The sequence below is a fragment of the Dipodomys ordii genome, unplaced genomic scaffold (genome assembly GCF_000151885.1).
Source record: "Dipodomys ordii isolate 6190 unplaced genomic scaffold, Dord_2.0 Scaffold93, whole genome shotgun sequence".
Lineage (NCBI taxonomy): Eukaryota > Metazoa > Chordata > Mammalia > Rodentia > Heteromyidae > Dipodomys > Dipodomys ordii.
The window spans coordinates 5,191,187-5,203,156 of record NW_012267309.1 but is presented as its reverse complement, the minus strand read 5'-3'; the positions used below and the strand labels follow the sequence as shown (position 1 = coordinate 5,203,156).

At 39.8% G+C, this 11,970-nt stretch overlaps 1 pseudogene; it reads left to right on the top strand.

The window, feature by feature from the left end:
* The first annotated feature begins 5,765 nt into the window (after positions 1–5,765).
* LOC105993198 lies at positions 5,766–6,458 on the top strand (annotated as a pseudogene).
* Positions 6,459–11,970: the final 5,512 nt, after the last annotated feature.

The window sequence follows — 11,970 nt, the reverse complement described above, 5'->3', positions numbered from 1 at the left end:
TTAATGCTTTCAGCTACATAGTCGCCTGTATCTTCAGCAGTCAGTATCAGCCATCTAGCAAAGCATCACCTGCTAGTAGCAACTGATGCCTAAAGTTCAGAGCCTCCATTTGGAGTCAGGCACTTTACCATTTCTTCTTTTTCCCTTCCCTTGCTACCCTGAGCCTTCAGTCATTACTTCAAACTATACTATCTTCTCATCTACTTGCTTTCTGATGATCTCAACATTCTGATGATGATCTCCTTACGTAGTTTTTCAGTTAGAGGATTTCCCAATTACACAGACATTTATTTTTGCAATCAGATGCTCTGCTTTTCTTTAGTCACAATTAAGTTCTTCAAGATTAGGCCTTTAACTTTCCTCCATCAAATTCTACCTGTCCTTTAACCTGACTCTTTTTCTGTAGCCCAAACCCATGCTCTGCTTTCTCCCTAACACCTCTCTCTCTTTTCTTTGTTTGGAGCCTTTTTAATTTTTCCTTTCATAGGAAATAGTTTCCCTTTTATAGGAAATACTGACATAGTTTCCATTCTTCTCCTTCAACTCATCCTTCAACCCATAGCAATTTGACTTTCCTTCCCATTTCTCTATTCAGCTTCTCTTGCTAAAGTTTCCATTGGACTCCTTGTTGCTGAGCACCATGGACCAGTGTAGGGAGTTTCCCACTGTTTGGCATTTTTGATTCCTTATTCCTTTGTTTCTTCCTTTTGCCTTGGATGTTGTGATTTGTTCCTGTTTCCATTCTACTTCTGTTCCTTCCAAAGTCTCTGTGGGGTCATTTCTCTCCTAACCTTGACCTACTACCCTTTTTCTTTCCAGGAACTGTTTGTCTGTTCTAGTAAACTGTTTCAGAATACTCCCATCAGTATGCAGATAAGTCGCACACTTTGCTCCTAAGTTTCCCAACCTCCTGTGAACTCAAGCTCAGAAGATTTAGCATATGTCCATTGGAAGCCCCACCAGCTTTTCAAATTTGCTATCATCCAATCTGAATTCACTACATACATTAAATATCCATACCTTCTTTCTCCTACAGTCATTGTTCTTCTTCCTATGTTCCCATCCCGAGTAATAGAGCCTAAATCCACTTGGTCATCCAACCTAAGCACTTGTAAGGCAATTTAGACTCTCTTCCCCATCTCCACACATTTGATTCTTCCATTTTCTTTATTTTGAAAACTTTTCTTGGATGTAACCCTCACCTTATCCCTGCAAGCATTACCATGGTTCATCCCTATTCATGGCCTTAGTAGAAAAAAACTAGTTTCCCCCCCCCCCCCCCCGCCCAGGGTAAGGACAGAATTGGAATTGAAATTACAACTCCTTCTTGTTTTCTGTTGAGACTGTTGATCAGTCTCAGGGATTTTTTAATTTTAATTTTTCTACCTTTTGTACTTATATGGAGCAATTCCTTACAATTAAATTAATATTTATACCCCTCTCTCCCCTTCTTCCTCTCTCTCATTATCTCATCTATCTGATGATATATACATTTATATGTGATGTTCATGATCCTGTTATTTAAAGAACTGTGACTAATCCAGGTCTTATGTTTCCTCATATTCAAGGTTTCTGAAAGTGGGGCCAGCAAGGCAAGCCTTTATTTTACTCAACACCCTTGAAAACATCTATGTTATATTACCCTTTTATAATTTAAAATCCTGCCGAAATGCTCTCCAGGCTATAAGTTTCACCATACAAGGGCTCTCTCACATTTAAAATCACCATTTTCTCTCAGACAGAAAACATGTGGAACATTTTTCTTTCATTATTCTCTAGACAGTTTTTTTTTTTTTTGCATTGGTTTTCAGGGTTCAATGTCTTCCTTTGCTATCGAGAAAGGAACATAGGTTAAACTTCCTTCATACCTGGAATAAGGAGATTTGGCAGTCACTTTTGTTTTCACTATAAGTAATACAAATGATAAAATAGTTACTCTATATTTTCCTTTGCTAGTCTACCACTTCCTCCTCCTCCTACAAATCCATTCTCCATCTCACTTTATCGAAATGCTAATCAGTAGAGCTTTTCCCACAGTTTCCTCTTTTTCATCTCTTTGAGTAAACTCATTTTCATCATGTAAAAATATCAGAAGTGAGCTAATTCATTTCTTTGTTTTTCTCCCATTAGCTCATAAACTCTATGAAGCCAGGGCCCTTATTCTATTTTGCAACCCAAGATTAAGCATCAAAACCCACTTTGGACCCCTTTGTACAACTACTTATAATTACCAAAAAACAAACAAACAAACATTTTAGATTTAAGCATTTACAAGTCTACAATGCAGGTAGAGAATGATTACAAAGATGTGACCCTTAAATCTCTTTCCAGATATTTGGTATGTTGAAATCAACACAGATAAAATTGGCAAGAGTTAGAATGAAGCAGTATCAATCACAAGTCTTGTGTTGCTGACAATGATTAGAGATTTTAGTAGAAAAATGAAATCTATGAGGTAGTACATATCAGGAGGTTGGAGATACCATACCTGATCACATGAACCAATGGTTTGTTGTTGTTGTTGTTGTTGTTGTTGTTTGCCACTCTGGGGCTTGAACTCTGGGCCTGGGCGCTGTCCCTCAGCTCTTCAGCTCAAGGTGAGCGCTCTACCACTTGAGCTACAGTGCCACTTTCCGGTTTTCTAGTGGTTTATTGGAGATAGGAGTCTCACGGTCTTTCCTGCCCGGGCTGGCTTTGAACCATGATTCTCAGATCTCAGCCTCCTGAGTAGCTAGGATTACAGGCGTGAGCCACCGGCGCCCGGCATGAACCAATGTTTTTAAGCCTGTTTTCTGACTTCATTTCCATGTTGTCATGAGTCTAGCAATATGTTTTGTACATAAGTAGATAAAATATTTAATATTACTTGAACCAGACTATTCCACTTTGAATTTGTAAGATACTATTGAGATCTTTTGAAATGACTAGAATAATGCAGGTGAAACTATATGATCAGAACATGTAATAACATATGGAGGTAGACTATTTTCAATAGTATAGCAGTAACTAGAAATCTTTGCTCTTATTAAAACTGGTCCACACTGGCCTGCCAGATTAAAACACCTTGATCCAGTTTTCAACTAGTTATATTTGAACTAGTTCGATTTGGTTGAATTCAATTTGAACAGTCGAGGATTACTTACTTTATCCCAGAAACAAAAATTTATTCCTAGTAAACATTGTTGAATATCCAGTGTGTAATAATAGAAGATTAATGACAAAGATTCTTTGTATTTTTAATTATATATTTTTTATTTTTTTAATTGTGAAAATACCATACAGAGGGATTACAATTAATGAGTACATTTCTTATCAAGCATTGTTGCCTCCTCCTTTGTTCCCCCCTCCTTTGTTCCCCTTCCCATCCCTTCCCATCTCCCCCCACCCTCCCCATGCCAAAGTTGTAAAATTCATTTTTTGACATAATATCCTATACATCTCATTGTTACAATATTTTTATCCTCAAGTAGTTTTACAAGAACACAATACATCTTGGTCAATATCACCCCTCTCATTATTTTTCCTCCCAACCCCACCCCTCCTCTTAGGCTTCCTAATTTCATAGGATATATATTGGATATTTTCTTTTCCTGCTTCCTCTCATCATTCATATATCTCTTTCCCCTTAACACCCCCTTCTCCCTGCCTACAGCACCTCAAGTACTAGTTTCTTGGTATTTATTTTGTTAGACTGTTAGTTGTTTTAAAGAGTTGCTATTTTAATTCTTCCCTGTATATACCATATTTCTGTTAATATGTTTGTCTACATATGCATTTGTGTCTGTATATGTCTTATATATTTATAATTTAGATCCTTTCTCTCTGACCTTGACTTACTTCTCTTAACATAATTTTTCCCAGGTCTATCTTTGCAAATAATGTAATATAATTCTTCCTAGTGGATAAGTAACATTCCACTATGTACAGATACCACATTTTCTTGATCCATTATTCATCCATCAAAGGGCATCTGGGCTATTTCCACACCTTGGCTATGGTGAATAGTGCAGCAACAAACATGGTTGTACAAATGGCCTTACCATATCCTGACTTGTAATATTTGGGATAAATATTTGAGATAAATATAGCAACACCAAGAGTGGTGTTGCTGGATCACAGGATACTTCTATGGTGTTGAGGAATCTCCAGACTACTTCTACAGGATTCTTCTCACTGAAGATACAGAAGTGTTCTAAACAGAACCAGAGCCAATAGTCACATTTATCGGATAAGCATTTGAAATGTGCCTAATCTGAATTAAGTTACACTGGAAATGTAAAATATACATTAGATTTCAAAGACTTAGTTGGAGGAAAAAACAAGGTGAAATATGCCATTTTTTTACATTTGGTTACATTTTGAAGGAATATTGTGGGTACATTGGTTTAAATGAAATGTATTATTAAAGCTCATTTTATCTGCATTGCTTTATTTCTTTTTAATAAAATTGCTAGCAAAATTTAATTATGTCTATGACTCCCATTATGTTTCTGTTGCCATTATCCTCCCTTCAACATCTGGGATTACAATACGCCCTGGGATTGCAATATTCCCATAAGCATGAAGAAATTACCTTCTGGTAATGACAAGGCTCAGCATTTAAGAACTATCTTATTTGGTCCAAAAAAGCACAAAACAAAACAATAAACAACTCTGTGCGTGTGTGTGTGTGTGTGAGAGAGAGAGAGAGAGAGAGAGAGAGACAGAGAGACAGATGGAGACAGAGAGAGAGAGAGAGAGAGAGAGAGATTTAAGATTAAAGTCAGGGCCATGTATTTACTATGCTGGTACTCTACCACTTGAGTCACACATCCAGCCCTGTTCTCTTCCATTGGTATGGCATACTCTTTGCCTCCCAAACTCTTCCTTCTAGTATTTATCCTATACTTCTATTTTATGAATATCTCTTAAAAGAAAAAATAAAATGGATTTTGAAGTCCAAATCACAGGTAATTTGTGACCTTGATAATATCCTGTGCTTTCCTGGATCATGGTCACACCCATATTTCAGTTAGCCAATGTGATGATGTCACACACTAAACACTTTGCTAATATCAACTAATTTGTTCCATGTGGCTGTGTATGAGACTCATTCTATCATGTATGGGAAATTAATACAGAAAGGTTAGCATTGGTTCCAGAACATGTAGCTCCAGTAGAGTATGGCAGAGGTGTGAGTTGACCTGTGGCCCTGGGGTACATTCTCCTTGTGACTCATTCAGCCTCTTGTGAAAGAAGTGGTCTGCTTCTCTGAACAGGTTTATTACCATGACCTTGATACCAGGGAGAGATGACCAATGTGTCTCACATTTTTCTGTAAGCTTCATCTCCTTTGCTTTTAGAAGTTCAGTCTTCTGCCTCATTTTGCCAGGGTCCTTCCTTCTGACTTCTAAGATAACAACCATCTAATCTGCCTTAACCCAAATCGTGGCACTAATATTGCATTCCCTTGCTTTCAGTTTTCAAAGGATGTGAATATATAATCATAAATTATCAATGTGTTGATAGGAGAAAAGTGTGCTCATTCTCAACCTGCTCATCTCAATGAAGTCTGGCTGGCGGTGAGATCCCAGGCATCGTGATAAATCACTGTGTGGGCGAGCCTTGGCATCTGTGGGAGCCAGGTTTACTCTCCCCTCATTTTCATTACAGTGCTATATTCTTCCATTCATGCATCTATATCCTGTTTTGCTCACAAAGGGATTTGAGGCAGCTTTCAAATCTAAATACAATCTAATAGGATCCAATAAATAGATGAGGAAATTATGGCAGCTATTCATGTTCTCTGTGGCACAGATCCAAATGCCTGTGTTAGCTGCCTAGCACCACCCATGCTAGTGGGCGACACGGACAACAGTGGAAGCCTCAATGCTCAGGTCATCCACTGGCTGAGCCCATGCCTTAGGTCCAAGATGGCCATTCAGACCCAGCAGTCCAAGGTCATGAACCGACAGGTGGACACAAGTACTGGGGATCTCCAACTTCCCAGTGGCTGTCACCCTGGGGACACCCAGGACACCCTGATGTCTGGGTGGGGTCAGGCTTCCTTGTGGCCCACTACCTCCAAAGTGTCACACTGTGCCTGGCCCTGGCTGGAGAGGTGGTCTACTACTGGAGGCAGGGGAAGAGGCACAGTTATGTCTGTAGCAGGGAAATACCCAATGAACAACGGGCTGGCAATGGTCATGCTGGGCTAGGTGGGCAAGCACGCCATATACTACCACAAAGCCAGCAACCAGCAGCAGGTGGGTGTAGAGTTCAAGGCCAGCACGAGGATGCGGGACACCAGCCTCTCCTTCAGGTACCAGCGGGACCTGCCCACAGACAACCTCCTCTTCAAAGGCTCTGTGCACAGCAACTGGATCCTGGAGAAGAAGCTCCCAGCCCTGCCTCTCACACTGGCCCCAGGGGCCATGAAGCAGTTCCTGCACAGCTTCAGTCTAACCATTGGCCTCTGACCTTCCTCCTTCACCCCTTATGCCTCCCTCCCTTTCGCCCTGGGTAGAGACAGTGGAGAAGGGGTCCTGCCCACCAGCAGCTGGCCAGGGGCTTCAAGATCCCACCACCAAGGGGCCTGGGGTCCCAGAGGAGATTCTGGAATCTTCCAAGCACCAAGGTAGAGGCGGCTGGACAATCTCAGGAAGGAGTGTTGTGGCAGCTCAACCTCCACATAAGCTTCACCGAGCCCACCCAGGGCAGCCACAGGAGCTCCTACCCAGTCCACTGTACCTGCTAACCCTCCGTGTAAATCATGTTTATAAGTTATGGAGGAACTAGGATATTTTACAGAAAAATACATAAACAAAATGTAGGGGGGAGGGGAGCCAGAAACACAAAGCATGCTCCAAGCCCACATGATCTCTTTTTTTTCTAGTTAGAGTTTTATCCTGGTCACCTTGGTAAGCAGAACCAGAATAATGGAGGGTATGTAGTAACCCTAAATTTTAAAGGTGAGTCCAGAGACCAGTATAATCAGACAATTCAAGCTTTCTGTCTTCTGGGATCTCTTCAGATTTCTTCCTGTCCTTTGAAACCAGATTTCTGCCAAGCAGAAAACATCTCCTAGAATCACCACACCAGTTTCTTGGAGAGCAAGACAGAAAACGAGAGGGGCGGGTGATATGAAATTACAGAAATATGAGGAAAATAGCTCCCATTTGGTTTGGTTTGTAATTTGATGAATCCTCTCACTAAGATCTTCACTTCCCAATGCCAATATGGTAACATGGGAATTCCATAACTTATCATGTTTGGCTTAAAATATTTTGCCTTTACAATGGTGCCAAAAGGATATGCACTCAAGAATATTTTTTAGATTTTGGACTTTGATCTTCTTCCTGAAGAAGACGTGTGACATGTGGTATGTTACTCTCAATACTGACAGTGTCCATGACCTCACAGCTCCCCGTTAGCCACTCAATTATGACAAACATACTATGACATACATGACTAAATTACAATGTTTTGGTAAGCTAGGTATATTAAATGTATCTTCAACTTAATAATTTTCAACTTACATAATGACTGAGGACTAGCTATATTTTAGAGCTCCCCTTCCATAGGAAGGAGCAAAGTCCCAATGATCTTGTTGGGAATGTTAGTTGAAGACGCAGATAAGTTTGCCTGAGTCAGCAAGAAAGATTACAAAAAGAAAATAGGAAAAAATGAACTAGACAGAATTTGAATAAAGTAGAATGCATACCAACTATAAGTTAGATGGAAGGAGTTCACAAACACGGTTCTGAGCTTCCTGGCAGACAAAGGGAAGGGAAAACACAGGTTTTACAATAGCTTAAATTTCTTACTGTGAAGTCAACACAAAATCCTACAACTCAGACCATGGAAGAGAATAGTGTATTGATAGCTCAGGAAGCCATTGATGCATCCTGTATGATATAGTGTTCTCCACAATTATACACCTTGAGTAAATGTCCTGCAACATCTCAAAACCCTGGCCCTGAGGAAAATCTGTAAAAACCTTCATAAACATTACCTTGTTTAGCCTGCTCTTTAATATAGTCAGCATATTTCCATAGCTGATAAATCATTAGTCACTAATAAGTGAGATTTGGGCTTTATACCTTTTATTTTTGGATGATGTCTATCAGACAAAGTTAATGAATGTAAATAATTTATGGGATCCTTTCTAGGCCTTTGTACCACTCTTGAGAGGTTTCCCCTACTTATCCTTGAATTCTGTCTATGGCTCACAACTCGGGCTAAACCCTTCACTCAGCTCAAGGGAAGCCCCTTGCTAGATTGAGGTGAGTTAATCAAATTCTCTCCATTGAGAAATTAAACCAACAAACAAATCCTGCTACAGTGATTGATTATGGAGAAATGAGCTACAAGAGTCAGAGTACATGTAGCAGTAGTGTTTGATTCTTTCTAAAAACAAAACAAACAACACTAAAGCAAAAAGGGCTAGAGGCTTAAGTAGTACAGTGGATGCTTAGCAAGCACAAGGTAATAAGTTCAATACTGTAGGAGGAAGGGAGGAAGAAGAGAAAAGGAGGAGGAGACAGAATAGCTTGTGAGTGTTATATAGTTTGTAGCCAAACCAGAGACACAACAAACTTTCAGGGACACAGAAGCCCTAACACTTGAGGAAGAAGCAAAGTCTATCTCCCACAAATTGTTCCTGCATTACTTGCCTGTGTCTCTTGTCAAAAGGAAGCAAAAAGCTATAACCCTATTTACTTGTCCCTCTATTCTCTCATTCCCTTCACCCACTGTTCCTTCAGACATGCCCCATCCTTCCTAAGAAAATGGCAGGGTACCCTAGGAGCCATTGCCCTAGTGAAGTCAATAGTCAGGTCTTGTAGTAAACTGATAGCTGGTTCTGTGATGACATCTGATATTTATGCTGTTAAATGTGTTCACTTATGAACATGCAAATGGAAAACTTGGAAACTTTTAAGAGTGCCTCATTCACTATGGGAGACAATATCTCAAGTACCTTCAGGAAGAAATTGACTCTCCACTCCCCAGGAAACAGGATGTCAAGTATTAGCCCCAGATCTTGCAGATTAAGTTGGCAGTTTACTGCAGCAGGAGACCCAGAGAAATCAATACGGCAACAATTATGGTTACAGCATGAAAGTATCAGCCAGAATAAGCACGGCGGAGATCCCATTTCATGCTACAGACCAGCAGCTCCATTTCCTAAGAGATGAACATTTCAGCTCCTACTACTTAGATATCCAAAACAATACTATCCTTTTAAGAGAGCTCACAAGCCTGATATCCTGCTAGCTGGCAATAAAGCAGCATGCTCTGGTAGATGTTGCTGGCCAGAGTAAATGTTTGTTCTATCAAGAAGTGGTGTCTCAGTTGGCCACAAAAATGGCTGTAGTTGAAGATGCCAGGTTTCCCAACACCATACATCTGAATGTCATAAATCTCTAGTCAGTTAAGTACTTCTTCAAAGTGATGGGTTATAATGCAATTGCAAGGCACCAGAGAGGACCCTCCCTGAACTGAAGGATCCTCAGTGTAAGAGAGATCCCAACTGATATCTCTGCCATATGTCTAAAACACCCCTTAGATCTGGGCTCAGCAAAACAGTCTCCATATCCAGCACTCTTAGCGAACATGACTGGGGTTGTGGTTTGATTATAGAAGGTCCCTCTCAGGGTCATTGATTGAATGCTTGATTCCCAGAGGGTGCTGCTATTTGGGGAAATGGTAGAAACTTTAGGAAGTGTCTCATAGGTAGAAGAAGTAGATCACTCCTGAAAGTTGTGCCTGGTCCCCAAGCTCCTCCTTTCTCTGCTTCATCTCCACTATGAGGTGAAAGGCTTCCTCTTCCTAAGGCTCCCATCACCATGATATTGTCTATCACCATGAGCTCAGAAGCAATGAGCCAAGGACTAGGCACTGAAATCTCTGAACAATGAACTAAAGTAAATCTTTTCACCTTAAGTTGTTTGTCACAGCAATGAGAAAGTTAACTAATACACTATTCTAACAGCTAACTTCAGAATTTCAGTAAGAATAGTAACACATTTCTGTCATTGAAGTGCCATCCTTAATATTATGCTTGCCTAAAATTTTTCTGGGTTAGATGAAGAGGGTCTGCGGTGACCATGTTACCACTTTGGAAAGGCTGGGTAAGGATTACTTTGGTATCTTCCAGAAAACTAAGGATAAGGAAGGTGTTTTCATCTTGAAGGTACATCAAGATCTCCTGAAAATTTCACATGTTTCCCATGCACAAATCTACTGTCACTTATTCTCTCATGAGAAATTATCAAGTATTTAGGAAGGACTGCTTTGATCTCTGACACTAGCTTTGATTCTTATTTGTCTGGGTATGCTTTGAAACAGTGAAGAAACACTTTTTCTTAGTTAAATACACTGATTGGACTTTGTGGGTTAGTTATCAATAAATGGAAGAACTGTTGTCTTTTTTTTTTTAAAGAAGACAGAGAATACACAGAGATAATATACAAAGAGAAGAGAGATTATGTAGCCCAGGAGACAGACTATGAAAGAAGCTATCTGGGAATCTCCCTATTCCAGACTCAAGAAGCCTAAAAATGTATGTATCCTAAAAATGATTTCCTTTCTTACTTAAATCAATTTGTGTGGGGTTTTTATTACATCCAACAAGCCGCCAGTGTCGCAAGAGTACTAAGATGCCAACTACTACAAAGCCAGAAGGAAAGAAGCAAGTTTGGATAAGCTGCTTAGCGTACATTCTGTCTCTGAATAATGGGAGATGGAGGAATTGAAACGCATTGTTGAAATGGAGTGAAGTATTAGGTCTGCTACACACCACATTATTCTTTTTAGAAAAAAAGCATATGTCTTGTGAAGAAAGGTAATTTAATTCAAGTGATAATGGATACTCACTCTTACGGTAGTCAATCTTCAAAGAAAGAATCCAAAAGATTTGTTTTGGTTTGTACAAAACTACAGCAGTAAAATGTCTTGAAAAGTATTCTATCTTTTATGAATTCCAAGCTTCAAGAAAGAGTTCAAGCTGGGCACAATGCTTTCCACCTGTAATCCTAGCCACTTCAAAGGTGGAGATGAGGTGAATTGTTGTTTGAGGCTAGCCCTGGAGAAACTTAGCAAAACCCTCATCTCAATCAATAAAAGTCCTCTCAGCTAACAGGAAACATAAATATGAGACTCGCAGTCCAGGCCAACCCGGGGCAAAAGTGTGAGACTATTAAAAAGTAATAACTACAGTAAAGTGTTTGAGAATATGGCTCAAATGATAGGACATCTGCACAGCAAGCACAAGGACCTGAGTTCAAACCTCAGAAGCCCCAAAATATAAAAAGTTCAAAACCATTTTAAATTAGACAAGCATGCCACTTGACATGGACAGTCACAGCTTGTGGCTCTTTTAAGACTGAGGTAGGTTAGCTATAGAGAAAAAAATACTGAACTCAACTCCCTCTCCTAATCAAGCCTTGGGTAACAGGTTAGTGGTTAGTTAACAATTAAGACTTCTCTCTAGGAATAGAAAAACTTTGGGTCAGTTCTAACCAAGCTGAAGCCCCTGGTCAGGGAAACCCTTTGGGTTCTGAGCTTGACTTCTGTGCAACACATTTCTGCTTAAGAATTCAAGAATATGTGTTGCTTCATGAACATATGTTTATAATGACATTGTTTTATACATGTGCAATCCCTTCCAAAAATCGTACAAGCCATGACCTTCGTTTCCCTAAGACCAGTCCACTATCATTTATATCTATATATGTATATAGATATGTATGTATATATGTGTATGTAAGTATATTAAACTCCTTGCTTTACCACTTAACTTGTGTGTGTGTGTGTGTGTGTGTGTGTGTGTGTGTGTGTGTGTGTCCATTCAGTTCTTTGCTAGAGACACCAAAGGTCTTGAGATCTTCCTTCACCTTTGTGACTCCTAACTGGTAACAGGACCAGGTTGTAATTGAGCTACATCAACTGGAAATAAGCTGGATTCTTTCATCAGAAGGAAAGTGTGAC